We start from the raw sequence: 22763 nt of genomic DNA, 5'->3' as shown, positions 1-22763 counted from the left end.
GTTTTTCCTTCTGTCTAAATTCTTGCTTGTGTTGTATGTCGCTTTGGACAAAAGTATCTGCTAAATGAAACTGTAGAGCTGTAGACAAGCTGCAGTTCTGTTTGACATTTCCTGGTTTTGAGCTGGAAGCTCTTTACAGCAGGAGAGGACAGCTGACAGAAGCTAACAAGCTACCTTTTCATAGTTTAACACAAATATTATTAGAAGAAATGGTCATTGGTGTTCTTTCCTGTGCGTGTTTACCTTTGGGTTGGAGAGGTTGCACTGTGACAGCGGGGAACATAGAATATATACCACTGCTAAGCCCTGAGGTAGCACAATTTCACACACTGGATCTATTTTGTGTGGAGGAGGAGTGAAGACGCAGATGAGGAAAAGTTTTTAGCTTCTCCTAAAGCCTTGCAGCTTGCAGCTTGCAGTTCAGGTTGGTGTGTGAGGTGATGTGACACAGCTGAATGATGCTGGGAGTGAGAAGCAGTTTAGTGCTGATCTGTGGACCAGTCTGACCTCAGGACGCCACCCAGCAAGAAAACAACCTGCTAACACTTCTGCTGGCCTTTTGGCCTCTGTTTCTTAACACCTGGCGCTAATAAAGGCCTTTAAATAACACCTCCCACAATTCAAATGTTCATTATGATAGTTAGATTTGCAGTTTTTTTAATCTAGTGCAGCTGTTTTGATGGTTTGTGTTTTGTCTGTAATGTGCAAGAGTTTTTTCTCTCAAAGTTTTTGTTTTGCTTTTTTGTATGTGTTTTGTTTATTACGGGAGTCACAGCCCATTTGTCTTCATGAAAACCCTGTTTGACCTCATTAGCTAGTGAAATAAAGCCTGTGTCATGCATGCTCTGTCACTGCCAGCAGCACAGAAAAAAGAAAGGGCCATCAGCAGAAGAGATGAAACAATGTTTGCAGATTTTGAGATTTAAAAAGGGCACCAGCTGTTGACTGAGCTTACATGAAGTGCAAAATTTTTGTTTCATAAGCACAAGTGATGCATAATTTACTGTGCTGAACACTGGGGGTAAATAGGTTCTGCTTGTGTTTACAGCTGGAGCCTCACACGCACCAACAGAGTGTATAAACACAGGAAACACACTACATCACCACTACACACTCTCCCTGATCAAGCCTGTGACCCTGACGACCCTGAATTTCCTCCTCGGGGATCAACAGTGAATCAAAATGAACGACTGAGGAGGCGCTCCATCACTCCAGCAGTTTGAAGGAAGAGGATCAGGACAGATACAGGGTCTATTTTTGTTCCTCTGACGCGCTGCCAGACAGTTTTTCATGCAGCCACACACACAGCGGAGGTATGGTCCATCAAATATGTATGTGGCTGTTACTCTGCAGGCTGACAGAGCGACATGCTGCTGCTGCTGGTGTTCAGGATGAAGCAGCAGAAAAACTTTAATGAGGCAAATGTTCTGATCTGGTCCAATCACAGGTTGTTTGTGATTCCAAAAGGCTTTTGTTTCTATTGCTCACATGATTTCAGTGACTTTGTTGTAATTTGATATAAATTTAACCATCCCGCAGCTTTCAGCTCAGGATCATTAAAGCTTTATGTAATCTAATCTGCTGAAATATACAGAGCAACCAGGGGACTGAGGAAGCGCTGAGTTTTTGACTCAATCATGCGCTAGAGCTGCACGAGAGGGGAGTCATGTTACTCTGCTACAGCACGATGAAATAAAAAACATACTTTTTATTCATTAACTGTTGTTTGCAGGCTTTCTGTGAGCTTCTTCCATAGAGTCAGGGTATACAGCAGCTGATGTTAAGACTTCCTGCAACAAAACAGCAAAGGTGTCTGGGTAAATTTGTGGATGCACCAGATTGGAAACCCAAAAAGTTAGCGCTCCCATCGTCCTGTGTTATGCATCGATCAGTCCCAGTTCGAAGGTCTCTGAGCTGGATATAGACCTGAGCTGGTCAGAGTCACAGCTGGATTATGATCAAATATCTCCTCTCTCTGCACCACCGTCTGTCTGTCTCTCTCTGCCTCCGTCCCGGCGGAGTCGTCAGGCCGCTTAATAATTGAACATGTGCCGGGAAAAGAGATGGAGGGTAGGAAAAAAACCCACCCTTTTCAAAGTGCGTCTCAGTTTTTTATGGCGTTGCTCCGCCTGTGTGTGTGTGTATGTGTGTGTGTGTGTGTGTGTGTGTGTGTGTGTGTGTGTGTGTGTGTGTGTGTGTGTGTGTGTGTGTGTGTGTGTGGGTGGGTCTGCGAGTGTGCGTTTGTCTGCTGTGCCGGGTACAAAGTAAAATATTTATGGTGACATTTTACATTTGAGCCATTTGGCTGATGCTGTAATCCAAAGCTCCCAACAACGAGTGAAACAGAAGGAAAAGCTTCAGCTCATAGATCAGCTACGTTACAGGTAAACAAGACAGGAGAGACGAGGCTATGAGGTGTGTAAGAGACAAACTTCTGGAGGCAGACTCATGCAGAATGGAAACAGACCTAAACTAATCTTATTTTGACTTCATCACTTTATAAAAACTTGCTGATGGATTTTCTGTGAACAGGGTGAATGCCTCATGACAGAAACTGAACTCTGCCCTGCAAAAACTGAACCTAAGCTTTCCTTTATGTCTTATTCTTCATTAAATTGTCTATCATGAGCCACAGTTACCTAAGAAAGTCCAGAAAATATGTTTTATTTCAAGATATTAAAAGAAAAATGTGGCCTGAATTGTTTTCAAAGAGTCAAAAAAGTAAAATCTGTCAATGAGGTATGAAAAATTGACTTGTGTTGTTTCTTGAAATAAGAATGTTTCAATACAAGGAACTAAATGAGTCAATTTTTCTGATCTGATTAGCAGATTTCTTTACCCTTTATGAGCAGAGCATGCATCATTTTGTGTGTTTAAAGAAAACAAGCTTTTGTTCATAGCCATATGAGATGCAAGCTGCTAGATCCATTAAAAAGATAACTGCGGTTTAATTGAGGATTTTAAATCCACTCGTCACTTGTGCTAAGTAGCAGGGCTCAGCGGGTGGACATGCTGCTGCACCAAAACATCTGTAAACACACAGCAGGGTGCAGTCTGTTTTTTCAAACCTCAAATGCTGATGGTGGTTTCTTTTACAGAGCTGAAATTTATTCAGCCTTTCAGTGTCCTTTCATTTTATTGTCAGTAATTTGCTCCCTCCACGAGTCCCTGATGGAACAGCTGTTCACCTGTGACCTTAAAACCTCCACCCCCACCAATCAATACTGTGTGGAATAGCTGTATCTATCTCCTCCTCCTCCTCTTCCTTCTGTGCACACGTCCTGCATTTCTGTGACTCCTTTTAAAACACCCCAGTCCCTTTGTGCATCCCTCTGCTGCTGTTAGGGGACCTAGTGCTGAGTCCTCCAGCAGTACAGGTGATCGTGGACACAGAGATGAATAAATGCAAGTGTTTGAGCAGTGGTGAAACGTTAATCAAAAAGTGAAGCTGATTTATGATTTCTACATGTATTAGATCCTGAGAGGGCTGGTTTGGCTTTGAGGATATAGCATTTACATAAAGAAGCTACAGTTCTCAAAGCAGGGGACATGGATTTGGTTCTGAGCTGTGACTTTTTAGGGCCATGTTGTTCCCCATTCTCCCTTAACAGCTTTTCACTAAATCTATCAACCTGTGTCCAAACAAAGATATAAAAACCCATAAGGATGTCTTAAAAAGAGAGGAATTCACCCTCTGAGCAATGATAACTTAGATAATATTCAGAACATTCAGGGGAGTCCAGAAACTTTTGAAAACCTGAAGCACCAATCAAAGTGCTGTATGGATGACAACATGGCGTTGACCTGAAATAAAACAAGGTTCATCAGATTGTTTACAACTTTGGTTATCTTGATTTGGTTCAGTTCACTGTAAAAAGATAAATGTATCCTAAGTCACATTTAGGGATGGGTACCTTTCACGTGTGAAACGATATGGTACCGATACCCGGTACCTGGCAATTGGTACCGGTACTCAACGATACCAATTTTCGGTACCTTTTTTGTTCTTGTGGTAAAAAATATCAATTTATTTATGAATAAAAAAGATGTTTTCTTCAATTTAACATATTTATTCTACATTTTACCTTGCAATGCTGTGTTCATACCCAGCATGGAAAATCGCCAACTCTTCCACTCCCTCACAGTCACAAGGATGCATTTAGGTACCTAAACATGGTACCTTTTGATTTTATGTGAATCGGTACCCGGTACTTTTGACAGAATTCGGTCGGTACCTATAAAAGTACCTGATTCGATACCCATCCCTAGTCACATTATTACTGGGTAACCTTTTACAGACAAATTTTTACAAACTCATTCTGAAATAAAGAAAAGCCTTGACCACACGTCCATATCCAGGTGTCTCATGACAGGCAGGAAGGTGACATGATGAAAACTTGTACCAACTTCCACAGACATCTTGGCTTCTTGGGGCATCTACCTTCATGGACTGGATAAAACTTACAGACATGCAGGGTTGTGTGAAGTTTTCTAACCTTCAAATTTATTCCACCACTTGATTTCTAAGGGGGAGACTTTGAATTCTTGAATTCTTTGAATTCTTTGAACGAGTGAGTGACCTAAAGTTCCCTGACCAGATCTCTACACTGGTGTTTCTGTTGTCAAAAGGGAAAGTTCAACAGCTGTCTTGCAAAACTGAAGATACTGAGAACAGTTTGCAAGACAATACAGAAAAACTTATGTCACCTTAATCACAGTTAAAATAGATTTTTTAATGTTAGAATTGACAAACAATTCAGATTGGAGAATCTTTACTCCCGTAGTAAGGTGGTTGACTGTAAAACAGCAAAACAGGAGAATAAAATGCAGAGGTGTTGTATCTCCCTCCGCTATTTTCCAACACCTTATCTCTAGGTGGCATTTCGTCCACACGCAGAGCAGAACGGTAAAGATGCAACTAACAGCTTAACTTAATAGATTTTAATTCTGTCATCAGTTTTTGTCGACAATGTGGACTAATCATAGAAACTCTGTTGCAGTCATGTTAGCTCAGCTGGATAATCTCAGCTTCATCTGGACTTTGAAGTAAAAGTCTGCTGGGTCTCTGCAACTTTAGCAACCTCAACTTTGGACAGAAATTTGATCAAACAACTTTTTCTGTCGTCTCTCTTACTTTTATCAGATTTAATTAAAAATAGCCCAAATTAATAAGTTGATATAATAATTGAGTTGTTCCCAGTTTACTGTTCATTCAGCATTTTGAGTTGTTGATAAGGTTTGAAGACAAAATACAAAACTCATGTTTCTTGACTCCTTTCTGCCCCAAAATCTCTACAGTGACTCTAAAACATATCAATCAGCTTTAAATATTAATCAGCCCACTGAGACTTCTTCCTCTCCTCCCAATGTCAGCATCCATGAAAGTCATTTCCTTCTTAGCATGCTTAACATGTTTCATAGACAGACCACAGAGGAGCTGACATAACACAAGGTCCGGCCGTCCCCATCCCCCACCTGTGGGCCCTGCTGGCTGTCAATCGTCTGGACTGATGGCTGCTGTAAGGCCTGGACTGCAGGGCTCAGCCTGCACAGAGATTAAAGTCAGCTGGGAAAGAGGATTTACTCTCCTCTGTTTTCCCTCCTCGCACTCACACACACACTCTCTCTGTCCTCTGACTCTGTCTCTTCTCTCCTGCTTTCTTTGTTTCACTTCACCTCCTTTTTCTGAAAGTTTACACTTCATGTGGTGGAAAGTGGATACTTTATTCAAATATAAGAAGCAATCATAAAACTTTCTTTGCTTTGAGTGAAGTAAAGAATCAGATAAAATAATACTGACTTTGGAAGGATCAGGGCTGGGTGACAGGCTATTAGGGTATAGCTACACAAACTACCGTAACAGCATCAACATATCAAGAAGACATGCAGCTAATGGTGCTGAGACAAGGTGTTTTAAGAGGTGCAGAGTCGAAACATGATGGAAGAATATTGACTTAAAGGGAGACATTAAAGGGCAGCAATGAATTATTGATCAGATTATTGGGTTGTTAAATGGAGATGTGGAAACATGAGAAGATGAGAGCCAGGACATGACCTAAACAAGCACAACAAGGAGGAGGAGCAGAAACACAGCACAACCTGCATTTAATGTGACTAAAACAAGACAGACGTTGTTATTGATGCATTTATTTTCAGACCAAATCCTGTCTGTTTCATCAACACTTTCGTCCTTGATTTTTTTTTTTTTTTTGTGTGTGTGTATCTGTCTGTCAGTTTCTGACATCACCTGTCACATCAATCTTCAGCACACCTCACAGGCTACCATCACCTCAATCATCTGCACCAGGTGAGTGTCTCAGGATAACAAGGCGCAGTAAAACAAAGCAGCGTACAGTTTGGCTCGCAGCTCCAGAAGGGGACTGGATTAGCACTGTCACAGGCTGACATGATTATCACACAGCTACACGGCTACACAGCCTCAATCGTGGAGGAATCCAATGAAAAGCTATTTCAGGCACAAAGAAAAATCCTGTCAGAGGAAACAAATGGAAAATTCCACTCTGAAAGCTGAAAGAATAAAAAGAAGTGGAGAAGGCTGCATGTCTTTGTGTGCGCTCACTGACAGCAAAGAAGCGACTGTGGTTTTACTTTGAGAAAGTCTTTACCTGGGATGCAGTAGGCTGCAGCTAGCATACTACATCTACTCTCCAATCTTGTGTTGTTTGTACTGTTTGTATTGTATTGCTAACCACCAATGCTCAACATGACATGACCTCAAATGGAGCACTGCTGGGGATGTTCATTAAGATTTTTAAGACAGAATTATCCACCTGATGGAGACAGAAGATCCATAGAAATAAGATTCTTGAGCATCAACCTGATCATACAACTAATCAGATCCAACCTAATATCCAAAGAGATGTTTCAGAAATGCTCATTAAAAAAAAAAAAATCTTCTTTGTAGATTGAGGAAAAAGTACCAGCAGCTTGGTTTTACACTGAAGAGATCTTCTATTATTTCTTTCACTAAACTCATAAGAGATTCATGATAAAAGCGATGGCATCACCTGTCTAGTATCCCCTGTAACAGACCGTCAGCCTGCCGTGACAAACTGCCTTAAACCGCGGAGCGGCTATCAATCAAGCCCTGTGTTCAGTTGAGATAAACAATGTTTGTGAGGGAAGTAGGACATCAGGAAACTCACGGTGAGAGAAACCAGGTCAGCCTGCCAGTTGTTCAGCTCGATGTTTCTCACGGGCTTATAGAAGCACTAACCTAAATCTGGGGGATTTTTAGGATATCTGCCTCACTTCTCTCACTTTCATGCATTTGTTTTTATGGATTAGTTAGAGAGGCGGTGGGAAATGAGACGGTGGGCACAGTGTGACTGAAAATAAAGACTTTCTGTCTCTATAATGAGCTTTTCCTCTTGTTATTCTAACACAAGCAAACAGAAAGAATGAAGTCAGCAGGAAGCAGGTTTCTGGAGGGACGATATGTCAGGGGAAAATGATGATGAGTGAGCTGTTTGGACAGGGATAATGTTTGTTATTATGTATTACCTAACATTATGACAGTAACTACTCAGTTACCAACAAAATATTCAAATAAATGGATACTAATCCAATTTAAAAAGATTTAACTGATTTGAAAATGATTCATTTTTACTGTTAAAAATATGCTGTCTTTCAGATTCAGCATCTGGTAGCGCTTTAATGGTAACAGTGCCCCGGCCGGCCAATTCTCAGACCAGACTGGCATCAGCAGTTCATAATCCACCCCATGCTTACAAACATTGCCATCAGACTAAACAACATTAAAGAAAGCTGAAATCAAAATATATTCTTCATGATAATATATTCTGCTAAATATATTGTGATATAAACACATAATTTAGTGCTGGGTTAAAGTGACTTGTTCCATTAAAAGGAAATGTGATGGATCATTGTTTGGATCACAATGTTTATGACTGGGTCTTTTAAGGTGCCTTTAGAATTGAAGTTCCTGGAACTTAAGGTCCTAGAACTAAAGGGTTAAATAGCCCCATCTTTTTTTTTTTACTCTTTAACCTTTCTGTTGTTTTTGTCTCCCTTTGTCTCCTGTTTTTTTACACCATAAGTGAACTCAAACAGTTTTTCACAGACTGTGATCAGATGCTACAGCAGAGGTTTGTTCTCTGTGTCAGCAGTCTGCTATCAAGAAATAACAGATTGATTCATGAGGTGTTGCTGTTTAATGATAAATCAGAATCAAGTATGAACACAGCTGCATAGTGAAGTAGAATCTGTGTTGAATCTAAAACACTGGAGCTACATTAAGGTGATGTTAAAGATGCTGAAAGAAGACATCCTCCTAGTCCCTCACTCCCTCCTCTATTTGCACCAGACTTGACCTCTCCTCTTTAATCTATGCAGCCTTTTTCAAATGTAGTCCAACAGTGGCTAAAAGAGGCTGCAGCTAAAACTTCATAATTATGACTTCATGTTAATCTCTGTAATTATGACACAGACAGGCCACAAGTGGCCAATTTGTCTCTTTGGTCAATTTAAGACAAAATTACAAACCTCAAACTCATCATGTCATGCTACTGTTAAAACAGCGTGTGTGTGTGTGGGTATACACATATAGCTACAGTGTGTGTGTGTGTGTGTGTGTGTGTGTGTGTGTGTGTGTGTGTGTGTGTGTGTGTGTGTGTGTGTGTGTGTGTGTGTGTCAGTATGGATGGGTTTAACATTTTATCACATCAAAGCAGCACCATGTTTCATTATTCACTGGATTGAGTCAGGTCAACATTATCAAAGAAACAGCAGCATGTGTGAGTCCGTGTGTGTGTGTGTGTGTGTGTGTGTGTGTGTGTGTGTGTGTGTGTGTGTGTGTGTGTGTGTGTGTGTGTGTGTGTGTGAGTGTGTGTGTGTGTGTGTGTGTGTGTGTGTGTGTGTGTGTGTGTGTGTGTGTGTGTGTGTGTGAGTGAGTGAGTGTCAGATATAGTTTGAGAACACACAGTCCATACAGTGTGTGTGTGGACTGTACATACATGTGTCTGCACAGGCTCATGTGTCTCCTCTAATAAATGTATGTACAGTGTGTGTACAGTGTGTGTACAGTGTGTGTGTTCCATAGACTTTATCTCCAGCTCAGAGTAGTTACGTAGCAGTTTAAGTGATAAAGTGCACACAGAGAGGGATAAAAGCCACATCAGAAGACTTGATTAATGACTTCCTAACATCAGAATCTGTTTTTAAGAGAAGTGCTGCAGCCACCTCCTCTAGCCCTGAGTCAGTGTTCAACTCAGAGCCATCAGAGGTCCAGTCCAAGTCCGGTCACACGGGGTCCTGACACTCAAACAGAGTGCAACCTTTTTTGTTTTCTTCAGATGGATGACCTCCTTTCATATACTGACTGATGATAATTTGAACAACCATATTCAGCTAAACATCATGCAGGAGCACTCATTTGTTCATATTCACTGTTTTAACAGAACAGCACAGATGCTCAGCTTAGGTCTGGGGGTGTGTCCCAGGTTTGCATGAGCTCTTTTTGGACAGTTTTTTTTTTCTTCTTCTTTTTCTTTTTTTTTTTTAAACAGGGCCTAATTACAAACAAGTTTCTCTCCTGACTGACACCTGACCGTGCAGACATGTTTTTTCTTAAGGGAGACATATTTCTCTGTTGAGTTCTCATTTCGCAGAAAATACACATTCAGTAAAGTCAGCTGAATGTAACGTGTGGCTGCAGGAAATGTGATTTGTGTGAAAAATGAATTTGGTATTGTCGTTGGTTTTATTTATGAGCAATTGATAGTTGACAGTTATATTTTCAAAAGATCAATAACTGAGGATATATAAAAGCTGCATCTCTAATTTTGTCCATGAATACAATCAACCCTGGGAGTATAGGCTGTATAATACATGGTAGTCTACACGACGTAATCTGTCTGTTCCTGATACTGAGTAATGAAGCCAATCGTTGTTGGAGGTCATATTGGAGATGCTGATTCAAGAGGCAGGCTTTGAGTCTCCTTACTAATAGCTACACGGCTACGTACCTGTCAGTCATGTAAGCTGTGCCTCTGATTGGACAAATCTTATCTCTTAAACCACTGGGTTAAAAAAAAATCACTTCCCATACAGAGTGTGCGAAATTAGGTGATTCAGACCTAAGCTGTTTCTTGAACCAGGCTGTGAACAGGTTTTTTTAATATCTAATTTCTACTTGGTGTGTCTATGGTTCCAGTCTTTCTGCAGCCAGCCTCAAGTGGACACTTGATGAACTGCAGCTTTGAGCACTTCTGCATAGGCTTTACTTTTCTAAACCAGATGCTGCCCCATGCCTGGGACTCATTGGTGATAGCAAGATAAGGATGCATGCCCTTGTTGAGTCTCAGTTTCACTGTAAATAGTGACTCATAAAGAGGCTTTACCCATGTTTACTTCAGCAGTATTCAACCAAAAATAATTAGAGATGCACTGTTAACAAGATCCACATCTGCAGAAATGACAACAAAGTGATGAGGTATTTTTTTTTTAATTTAAAGTGAGTGAGTTTTAAAATGCTTGTTGAACTAAGGCTGGGTTAAAAACTTCAATAAGTTCATTCAGAGGTTGACTCAACATAGTGTCAAGCAGTTTCTCTCAAACTGAAACCACTGATGCTGAACACAGAAATCTGTTTGTAGAAGTAAATAAATGGTCAGAGAAGGGAGCTGGTAGGTCAACACTTTCTGCTTCGGCTCTTCACACAGACTGTTTGTCTGCAAACATCAAACCCTGCTGATATATTCTTAGCCAGTACTACTCTAACTTCATATTTACTCTAAACAGACACCAGAACGCCAACAGTCTATAAACAGAGATGAGTCCTCACCCCACCCAACCAGAAGTGGACCAGCAGACAACCATACCAATATCAAAGTCCATCTTTATTTATAGAAAGTCCAATGTGGAAAATGTTACTTTTTCATGTGCCGTCAAGTTGTCAGCTCCGCACTTCTCTGATCTAATTTGTTTCCGCTTTTTTGTTGAAGTTGGAGTCTGAAAATAGATCACACACTAATGCAGTGGAGAGGAGCTGCAGATCTTTCTCTGGAAAAACATTTTACCACAAAGGCTGCTGAGATGAAAAGGCAGATATCCATTCCTCCACTTCACGCACAGATTCACATAAACATACACACAGAGGAGCACATACACGCACACAAACACACACTCCAGCATGTCCTCTGATTGTTTTCACTGAGGCAAAGTCAGTCCACTCTAACCTGTCTGCTCAGGAGCAAGCTGAGCTTCATATACATAATCACATCTGTCACATACACACTCAGGAGGGCAAAGTACCTGCTGACACTTCAAATATAACATCGTAAATTCAATGACATCCTTCATATCACATTAGTGAAGCCAACACAATGAGGGGGTGATGGATTATTACAGGGTATCATTTCCCTGCTTGAGTTTTGTGTTGACAATTCTGTCCTGCAGGGTCTTTGATGGAGTCAAATTAAAGGTCTGTGAGACTACTTTAAAAAAACATAAAGTTGACACAGTGCCTTTTAACGAAGCTTTTAATATCTGAGAAGTCATAGAGGAATTCACACCATGGTTCATCTTTTCCACTGCTTACATTTTTCATTCAGTGCATTGTTTATTCAGTATATTCATAATGTCTCTCGTCTCCAAGCACAACAAACTGTATTAAACACGGCACTATTGACCCAGAGGCTAATGAAAGCTGTGTTGAACACTTTGACATGGACCAAATGAGGCTGGAGCACTGACCTTTAAACTGCTCCTGCGTGTTATCTGTCACACTCTCAAACCAAGGACCGGAAGCTTTAACCTCTGTGGAGTAATAACTTTTATTACACATCTGTTCATAATAAAAAAATATTTATTATTCAATTCAGTCATAAGTTTTATTTCAATGATACGCATTTGAAATATTTACCGTGTGAAGCTTTCTCACAGACAACAACAGTCATGCTCGTACAGTTAATCCGTGCTGACCTATAAGCAGTGTACACATATGTCAAGACGTGACCGGCCACAGAGCATGATGGGGGCCTGAGGGCTAAACTATTCAGACAGCACAACCAGCACTTCATGCCTGACTGCTAATACACCATACATCCACCGACACACAAACGCCCACTCACACACACTCACACACGCTCACACACACTCACACACGACTGCATAAATCTTGGAGTACACTAACATCCTTTGTCAGTCTGACACACATAAGAACACAAAACCACTTGAATGTCCAAACTAAAGCTGAGAAATGTAAATATTACATCCTCATTCAACCACGGCACTGAAAATCCAGACAAAAAGACGACAGTTACATTTTGCAATTGCAGTATCTTAGATCATGATGTGTTCAGAAGACATTTCTGTGTATTAAACACTTTTTTCATATTTTCCTCACGTTCATCATTTGACAGTTAATCCAATTCAGTTTTCATTACTAGGCGCTGCCCAAATAGCTGCCTGTTGCAGCAGCTCTCTAGTCTTTGTCCGTTTCTTGTAATTTTTTCGTCTCTTTTTCTTAATCTTTGTATTTGGAGTGGATCATTATTTTGTATGGTTCATTGTTGGTCATGGACACCAAACTTTTTGTGGCTTCAGCGATATTTTTACTACTTCTCTCCTGTGTTTGTCTGGAGATCCTACATGTAACCATGGCTACATTGTTTACACGTGAAATTAGTTGTTAGCAGCCTGTAGTATGCCAATGGACGATGAGGAGAAGGAGGTGAGGACGATGTGCTGGTTCTGGGGTGTGAGCTGGGAGGTGACGGCGTGGACCTGTCCTTCCTGGGATCTTTCTCTGGTGGGATGGATGAGCTAGCCGTGCTGGCCCAGTGGCAGAGGGCAGAGTGGCATCGTGCTGTTCACGGACGTGGCTGACGAAGCTGACATCGGACGCCGGCACCACATTGGAGGAGCTTCGCCTGCTGTGAGCAGACAGGATCCAGGAGACAGAGACTGAACAGACTGCTGGGGAGGCTCAGTCCTGGACCCTGTGGAGGTGGAGACTGGCTGGGCTGGAGAGTGGTGGACTGGATGTCGTCATCTATTTTCTTGTGGACCTTTTTGCACTTTTTATACACTTTCTTACTTCTTTTTTCTTGATTGCTGCTGTGACTCCTGAATTTCCCCTCGGGGATAAATAAAGTATTTTCTATTCTATTTCTATTCTTTCTATAAATTCAAGAATTATCTGTAGCCCAGATGAAGAGCTGGGCACATGTCAGCTGATGCATTGATTGACAACTATGGGCATTACTTATTTTATTTATTCCCTATTTTTCTTATTTTTAACAAAAGCCAGACTCACACAAGTAGGTTGTTGCAAAAGGTAGAAGGCATTTCAGGGCTCTGTCAGCCAAGGTGGGATACTCCTTTCTCATATGTAGCCAGTAGTTAGACAGGGGAACAGACAATTGTACGACTCCCTCCGACCAGAGTCCCAAGCAAGTAGCAAGTCATTTGCTCCAAGTCTGAAGTCGAGTCACAAAGCTTGTCAATTCAAGTCGACTCAAGTCACAAGGTTGTCGAGTCGAGTCAATGGTTATATCTCAGGTATATAATTTGAAGATAGAAACCTTATCTTCCTACAGTAAATATCAAGAAATACCATGCAGATTGGTCTGCAACCCTGCATAGATCAAACCATATATTTTAATATTATAATGGAGAGGTTTAATTATACTTTAATATGTCATTTATCATCAGGCACAAATTTAGCTGCCTAAAGTGCCTGGCCACTTGCATTTCTTTTGCTGGCAAAGGGTCCTTTATCTACCTTCCAAAAGAATAACAGAGTGGACTAAATGAAACTATAGCTAGAGGAAAAACTTATCGGAGGCTAAATGAAAAGGAATAAAGGTTTAGCGTGGGAGTTATTTACTCTGCTGATGAGTCACAACTGGATGTTTGATATGAAGAGTGATAAAGTGTTGGAAGACGGGGGCTTGCTGCCATGAATGGGTATCATTTATGCAGTAACATAGGCTACAGTAGCCCATGTCAATGTTTGCGGCAGTGTTGAGTGAAATTGTCTTATTATTAGCAACAATTGACAAATACAATTGACAAACATATTCCCAACACACACACGAGCACACACACACACACACACACACACACACACACACTTCTAATAGTGTTAGCTTGGTTTCACTTCCTTGGCTTCATGCTCAGTCTTTAAGTGGTGGATAAAGTTGGACGTTGTTCTCTCTTTTTCCTTTATTTTAGCGTTGCATATCTTGCATTGTGCGTTCCTTCTTTTTCCATTCGAGTGGAAGTTTTTAATTGCAAACTGCTCTACTTTTGGAGCAGCAGAACTAGCTACAGGCTTGGGGACAGCCGTCGTTATTAGCTAACAACCGCACTGTGTTGTGTTTGCCCATTGGTTGCTTGGGTGCTTGTGATCTCACCACACACCTGTCTCCAATTAATCAATCAATAAAAGTGTGAACCTATAGTGTGGTGAGCATGCTACGAGTCGTCCAACTCAGCTTGTCTCAAGTCGAGTCAAGCCTGAAGTCACTGTCTTTCAAGTCAAGTCGAGTCTCAAGTTTTTTACACTCAAGTCGAGTCGAGTTGCAAGTCGTCAATTTTGCGTCTGACTTAAGTCTAGTCTCTATGACTCTGCAGGGAAAGAGCCTCAAAGTTTAGTTCAGTTTTTCAGATAGCTTTATATTTGGCACAAACCGCCAAGTCGACACGGATTATGACATCATCACGCCAACGGTGCGGTTAGGTACAATCGGAAACACAAGAATCCAACGGTCATGGCACTTTACCTGTTGTATGTTTAGGACAAATGGTTATAAAAAAATGGAATACAATAAAAAATAGATAATAATAATAATAACAATAATAATGAGATCCTATTTTTCCCTTCCCCCCTAACAGCCCCCACTTTGAAAACCACTGCTCTGAAACACCAGTGTGAGGGGAAAAAAGATACCTTTAAGCTGTGCATGACTAGCTACAACATGGTTGTCAGAGGGACAGTAGCCACGTATACATGGACCCAAATATTCCGCATGCATTCGGTTTATTTGCTCAAACTGAAATACTTTAACCTTTGTATACACCTCATTCTGAAAGAAAAGTGCCAATCCGAATAGACATTTAATAGATTTCACAGGGGTGAAATATTCCTTTCCCCAAAACCGATTGAGGTATCATGTATTCGATCAAATGAAAAGTTGTCAGTGTGCGTTCTTTCAGCGCATGCTCAGATATGAAGTAGGACGCAACTAGAGACGTTCCTCAATTTTAAAAATGGCAGTGAGCAGTGTGGTGTTGGTGGCTTTGAATGTCTTGGCTGGAGCAAGCTCTTTTAGTAGCTGAAATGGAAGTACAAAGAACTAATTTGGGAGCTAAAAGGCTTTTCTGAGCCAAATGATCTGGATCACCAAAAAGAGCCTGACATCCAGTCGCTGGGAGCATTTACACTGATATTTTTGCTTCCTGAGAAAGAATACAGATCCAGACTCTGCTCTGACATGGAAATGTGGATAAAGAGACAATTTGAGTCATGAAGTATTCAGTCAGTTTGTGTGGAATAGTGTTTGAACTAAATCTCTTTTTCAGCTTGAATTATGGTAACCATTTTTCAGGACATTTACATGTTAATGTTGATATCTTAAAGGATTGACGGTGCTGTCTAGGTGCCATTAGTTGCAATGTGTAAACTGAAAGACCAGCATTAACCATGACTTCAAACAGGATCATCTGAAATCTGAGGCACAGAGTGATTTCCATCTTTGAAGCACTAAAGTTGAAAGAAATGTGTTGAGCCATAAATCACCATCATATAAAAAGTCCCTATCAGGATTTAACTAATTCCATTATTTCACATTTAGATCCTGTAATGTTCAGCTGGTAGTTCACATTAGTTCGACCTTTACGGAGTTTCAAGGGTCTCTAAATTGAAAGCAGGACATCAGAGGATCAGAGAGCAGCTTTATAATGAAGCGACCAGATCCCAGGTTGACCACAGCAGCAGAATGTGATTTGAACAAAAGCTCACACAGCGCTGGTTTTCTGCCCACATCGTTGCCTGCCGTGACAATATGGCTTCAACGAATTAAAACCTTCCCCACAGAGAGAGGGGAAGGACCGCAGAGAGAAATCTGCTGCGGAAAATCACTGAGGAAAAAACCCTGAGCCAGTCACTTTTCGGGCGGTTATGAAGTGAAACGCCAACAAATTCCTTCTTCAGGTGCCATCACCCAAAAAAAAAACAATGTTGCACTTCTCCTCTTTGAGGGATGACCAGTCGTCCAAACCTTTTGGAAACCCTTATTCTTCCACAGATTGGCTGCATGCAGCTGCTGCTCTGTGAGAGGTACACGGTGACAAAGTGACCACCTGGATACGAGAGAAAAATGAACTGTTCGCCATTTTAACACCTTTCACTGTGACGCAGGATTACAAGAGTGAAACGACGGATGGCTGGTTACCAGCTTTCAGCCATGTTTGTGTCAGCTGAGCGGGATGATGGAGCAGATTGCATTTCCAACATTTCCTTGTTATATAATCCAAAGGAGGGCAGAACGATACGGCAGGAGGGATTTGAGTGAGACCAGCAGATTAGACAGGACTGTGGACATGTGCAGTAAGGAAGGAGGAAAACATTAAACTATACTTTACAAGATTTAAGCAAGCTGGTTTCTATTCCATGAAAAGGATAAAGACAATAAAAAACTGTAAGATGATGCGTCTACCACCCACAAAACCTTCTTAAACATATGTTCTAACAACTTTACTGAATGTCTGTGATTCATGAAGGTGACAGAGCGATGTGCGAGCGCTTGTTTGCTGAACGTATGCGAGGGGAGAAGCATGGTGGTGTGGGACGTACAGGAGATTCAAAGCAATCATCTGTGGCCTGCAGGGATAATCACTGCAAAGCCCCACTGTCCCATTCACTGAGGATAAAACCCACTGGATTAATCTGCAGGCCTTCACAACACACACACACACACATGCATCACAACACTTACATAACACACCGACCACTTTCCCCCGTCCCCCTCTACCTCCCCCGTCATACATGCTTTCCCCCTTCTTTCCGTTTAGTGTGCACAGCCTCGCTTTCACTCACGAAAAAAACAAAACGTTGAGCCAACACAACTGCACACACACTCTCCTTCACACACTCTTTTACACTGTTTCTTCTCCTCCTGCTTGCACACATCAAGACAGACACCTGTCATCATGCTCTGTGCACGCTGTTCATTTCACACACTCACACACATTCACATTGTGGAAGAAGAACACAGAGGACAGTGTGTGTTTGGTTTGATGAATAATGTGGTTTCAGAGTGAAGACAGATGCACACATGGACACAGAAAACATCATTTTTACTCTGTGAGATTTTTTCCAGAATATAAAGTCAAAGACAGATGGTTGCAAAAAGATGATGCTTGCGGGACGAAAAAGTGAGAGGGTGAAAGAGGGAGCTGCTGCTGCTGCAGAGGAGGTGCTGTACCAGAGGAGTTGGGTTACTGCAGATGAGCCATGTCATCCTGATCAATAAGAGGGCAACATCTCATATTACTCAACATCTAAGAGGATCCATTTGTTCATGGATCACAATCTCAGGCTCTGCTCACGCCCCTCTAAACAGTGCCTGGCCTTCATCAACTTATCTTTTAGTGTTGTGTTGCTTACTACATGAACTGCACAGTAAATCACTTTCTCATCATCGTTGTAACACACACATTGGCAGTGAACACAATGCAAAGGACAGAATGTATCACACTAGGTGTGATACATTCTGTTATTGAAACAAGCTGTGTTATCTCATTAAACATGTCCTGCTATTATGAATTTGACTTCTGCATGAATGTCTGAGCAGAAGGGCCTCACTTCATGCAGAGAGATAAACACAAAGAGCTATTAGTCATAGTATGTTCTGATTAATTTGTGCCAATCCAGTGAAACTCAACTTTTTGATTTATTTGAACTAAATAGAGACATGTGAAATGAAGAACAGAGCACTTTTCCTTTTTTTACATGTCTTATTGTTTCTGCAATCTTTGATGGATTATTCACACATTCCACATTTTTCCCATTTCAGGGAGACAAATTCACTTCTCTGTCTTTTCCCATGAAGCACTGTGTGACTGTGGTTCAAAAAGAGCTTTTCAAATTCAGTCTATTACTATTACTACTCAATTGCTTGCTGGCCACCAGTGCCTTATGGAGTGCAAAAAAATAAGAATAAAAATAAAAAAGCACAAAGTGCCCTGTAGAGTGCAATAAATAAATAAATAAATAAATAAATAAATAAATAAAAATAAATAAATAAAATTAAAAACTAAAAAAAAAATACAAATAAATAAATTATAAAAAACAACAACAAAAAAAACCCATAAAGGTTCTTTCAGTTCTTACAAACATCTTTTGAATGCGTCCCCATCCTCAAAACATATTTGTTGAGTCAGTTTTGTGTTTTAATCTTAAGCTGAGCTTTGCATAAATCCAAGTCTACCTGCAGAGAAATGCGTTTGTTGGTACGGTGCTACATTACTCAGGGTATATGCTGAATTCCTGAGGTTAAATTCAATACCTTTTTAAGACTTTTTAAAAACGTTTAAAAAGTTTTAAGACCTTATCGTGACTTTAAGCTGTTGTTAGCAACCAATCTTTGACAGTTGTAGTTTGCTTTTCAACATAAAGTAGGTAAGCTGAGGAGGAATAAAGCTTGAAAGAACAAATGCAAGTAAAGGCAGGTTAATTGACATTCTCATTCCCACAAAAAGTAACACAAGTTATTCAAGGCCAACTTGGAGAAAAACAAACAAGAATTTATTTTACCATTGTCAAAATTTAGGACGTGCTTGAGGTTGTGTTATTTGCTTTCTATCTGCATTACATACGGACGGCTACTCAACTGCTGTACAAACTGAGTTTGTTGTCACGTTAGCCTACGGATATGTTGGGCTGCTAGCGCTACATATAGCCCACGCCTCACAAAATTACAACTTTGCTTGTTGTCATGTCTCAAACAACAGCGCTATGTAACTGTATTGATAAATACCTTATCTCATGACGTTGTTTCCAGTAAAAAGGTGATTTGAACAAAGAAAATTTGTTCCAAAACAACTGAGATCAGGGGAAGCTTTCTCTAATTTGTAAGAATCCAAGATCCCAGGTCATGAAAAGTCTGAGGAATTTTCTCAGGAAGCTTGGGAGACCTATGATCTAGAGTGAAATATTTTTAGATCCTGAAGCTTTTTCTAGATCCTCACGCTGGTCTGTGATGAGTGTGATGAGCAGAATGATCGTCCAATCACCAGGTGTGGTTATTTTTGAAGGTTCAGCCCATGAAAACATTTTCCAACCTGATGGACTTTTTCCATGGCGGATATATAGAACCGTCTGTTGTGTCAGGTTTGTTTGTAACAGTCACAAGGAGGAAAATAAATATTCATGGATACGTTTGGTGTCAAAGCTTGAATACCAATAAAATGTAATACTTCATATCATTACGATCAAGACTTTTTAATACTTTTTAAGGGCCTTAATTTTCCCACAACTGAATTATCAACTTTGAATACTTTTTAAGACCCCGCGGACACCCTGTTACTGTTACTGCTCTGATTGATAGGTGGGATAGGCTGAAGTCACTTACTGTTTGATCAGCAGCCCTGCAAATGCTAAACAGAAACTTTAAAATGCAACACAAAGCAAAACAAAAAAAGTTTAAACCCCTCCTTGGAAGATAAATTTTGACAGAAAGACACTGGTTTGTGCGTCACAAGACAGTTTTCAGTCTTTTCTCAGAAGTCCTGAGTCCACACCTCCACAAACATCACCAAGGATTAAACTTTGAGTACCGACTGTGTGGGTGAGCTTAAAACAACCTGCAGGGCTTCATAAAACGTCTGGCCCTCACAGAAAAGATGAAACTAACAAACGGTGACAAAGTGTGACATCTGAAACCTGAGCCTTTCAACAAACAATGTGTCATTAAAACACGACACAGTTTTGAGGAGTGAAAGTACAAAACAAATCTTTAAATAAAAATTCAACTGGGAACAAAATGAAGGCATCAGCTGCCAGGAAAAGACTGAGACTGTGGATGTGATGGCTCTGCTCATTTTTGGTGCTGGCAGCTAATAAATGAGCAGCATGCAGAGAAGAGAAAGAGTGTCATCACAGTGCATTCTTGGATGTTACTGCTTTCTACCAGCTGGCATTTTTCATGCAGATTAAATTTAACATGAGAGCAGTACAAAAAGAACAAGATGAATAAATAACAAGGGGATAAATTAAACAGTGTGAGTGTGCTTTTAAAGGGACAAGCGTGTGTGTGTGTGTGGCAGTGTATGTGTGCATATATATAACTGCTGTGTGTTTTTCCACAGATGTGGCAGGACTGGGCAGGGGGCGGCTTGTCATCTCTCACCTTTTTGTTGGCAGGGTGATGGATGTGTGAGTGATGGGTGCAAGGGTGAAGGGAGGAGAGGGAAGGGAGATGGAAGGTGAGGGTGGTATTGTTCATGCCAAGGCAGGATCCATTTTCACTCCAGGAAACTCATCATTTTGTGCACCCCGCGTTTGTGCTCATCATTTCAGCTAGTTATGGTAGAATCTAGGATAACACAGCTGTTTCCCCTGCAGCTTGAAATCAGACATTACTCCAAACTCTCCGAGCTCTTACACCCACTCACCTGCTGCTTTAAGTCCCTGATGAAGGAGAGAAACCACTCATCTGCAGAAATACTTATTATTCAGTTCCTCTTGCATTTACTCAGTGATTTAAAATCAAATTACTGATGTGTGAAAAGTGCACTGTCATTTCCTTTCATTAATAGTAACGTGCTCACTCCAGGTTACAAATAAAAGCCTGCGTAACAAAACAACACACGTGTTGATCTGCTTAAGGGTCAGCCTGAGCTCTTCGTCCTCAGTGACTTTAACACAGGTGCAACACTAGAACAGGTGGGAAGTTTGTTTTATTCCCAGAATAGTCAAGGTGATATAACCTTCAGAGGACCAACCTGTACACCAATCAAACATAGCCTTTTCTGCTGTACCCTAAATCTTACAGTATGTCAATGTACAAGGTTATTAAGTGCTGGTGAGAGCATATAGGAGATCAGTTAGTCAATACTTCCATCTCAGAGGTGAAAAATATGCAGATCTGAAACAGTGGGTATTTTGTCTCTGCGTGTCCTGACCCTCAGACAGTCTCCTGAAGTGCCAATAGTAACACTGTCAACATGTAATTAGCAACCAGGAGCAAGCTCAGGTAAAAAAGAAATAAAGCCAAAGGTCAGGCTTCAGGGATCAGCCTCCTCCTGCGCTGTAAGCATGTTGTCACTCTTCCTGAGGCACCAATGTCCACCTGACTGATTGTCCACATAAAGACCCCTACACCCTGTCAACAAAGAGAAAATCATACTGATTTCCCTCGCGCCACCACTTGTGTTGTGTACTTTCATGTGCGCTCTGTCGCGCGTGAGAGTGAGCATTACACCGCCCAATAAAAATGACAGCCACCTAAACTTTCACACAGCAAATAAAAGACTGTTACGCCTTTTTGTTGAATGAAATGAAGATATATTAATGCAGCAGGGTTTTGTGAGCCTAAATCAATAATAATGTTTTACGTCGCGCGAGCTCATTGCATGTCCGCGAGCTCCGGAGCTGTCCGCGGTGCTGAGCACCATCGCTCCACAGAAGGTTTCAGCAGTCCCGAGGGAAACCGTCCACATTCAGACCAGCTCAAAGACACGAGAAACACCCTCACAGCGGCTACTGTAGCCTCTAATTTAATCCTTACCATAAACTTTAATCTTGTAATGTGTTTAAGACGGGGGCTACCATCCAAACACTGCTTCAGTGGAAACACAAAACAGCTCAAAGTTCATCGCCAGCGAAAAGACACTACACTCAAACTTAAAGCTTGTGGAAAAAGCTTCGACACAATACGCACAAACCAGATAAATAAGCGGCTGCAGACTGTTAGCCACGACTGTGGAGTCATATTGAAAATAAAACTGGAAATAATCCCAAACTGAGCTAAAAGTGGTTGTGTTGTTTTTTAATTACAATGCACCAGGTTGAGTGAAACTGACAAATAAACTGGTATATCCTACCTCGTTCGGTTTCTTTGGCTCTTCTCTTTCTGACAGTTTAGTCGTATTTGGTTCAGGAAAGATGAAAATGTCCGTCTGTGCTGCCGCTCCACTCCACGGGACTGTCCCCGGTAGAAACACACCGCCCTCCTCCTGTTCAGTGGTGAAGTATCGGACATTGAGAAGTCCTTCACTTCCTGTTCAGGTTTTACAAAATAAGACGCGTAAACGCTAACCTAGTACTGAAAAGTTCAAACCCCCCAAAAGTTTCTACTTTTCATTAAACAGCAAAGCAGGGTCCACTATATTTGGCCAGACATTGCCTTCACTGGTAAACTTTAGCCTTAGCAGACTCCATTAACTAACCTACAGTTAACAGTTTAACTAACTCTTACAGAAGCCTCGAAAATACATCCATTTTTATTCACACATTGTTTCTATGATGTTAAGTGAATATTTTGTCATTCCCTTGACACATTTCAACTCAGCATCAGAAAATAAAAATTTGTATGATAAGCTGTTAGAGACAAACAGTCATGAAAAAGCAGCTTTAGCTCACCTAGTGTGCTGTAGTGTAACAAGTCTGTATAATCTTGAGTAACAAATAAAACAGCCTTTGCTGCTTTTTACTGATAATAGGATGAATGAGTTCATTGTAAAGGGGATACCACATATGCCAAGACAAGGAG

The 22763-nt window shown here is 40.9% G+C and overlaps 1 protein-coding gene across 1 annotated transcript in view; it reads right to left on the bottom strand.

Moving 5' to 3' along the window:
• Window positions 1–22234, bottom strand: part of LOC141787582 (synaptosomal-associated protein 25-A-like) — a 56232-nt gene extending 33998 nt beyond the window's left edge. The window contains exon 1 of the mRNA XM_074666088.1: window positions 22096–22234. The gene's annotated coding sequence lies outside the window, so the exon portion shown is untranslated. The remainder of the gene's footprint in view (window positions 1–22095) is intronic.
• Window positions 22235–22763: the final 529 nt, after the last annotated feature.

The sequence above is a fragment of the Halichoeres trimaculatus genome, unplaced genomic scaffold (genome assembly GCF_033239565.1).
Source record: "Halichoeres trimaculatus isolate MK-OKI-2021-1 unplaced genomic scaffold, fHalTri1.1 fHalTri1_scaffold_3, whole genome shotgun sequence".
In the NCBI taxonomy this organism is placed as follows: Eukaryota; Metazoa; Chordata; class Actinopteri; order Labriformes; family Labridae; genus Halichoeres; species Halichoeres trimaculatus.
The sequence above is the reverse complement of the archived record's forward strand: the minus strand, read 5'-3'. Positions and strand labels throughout refer to the sequence as shown.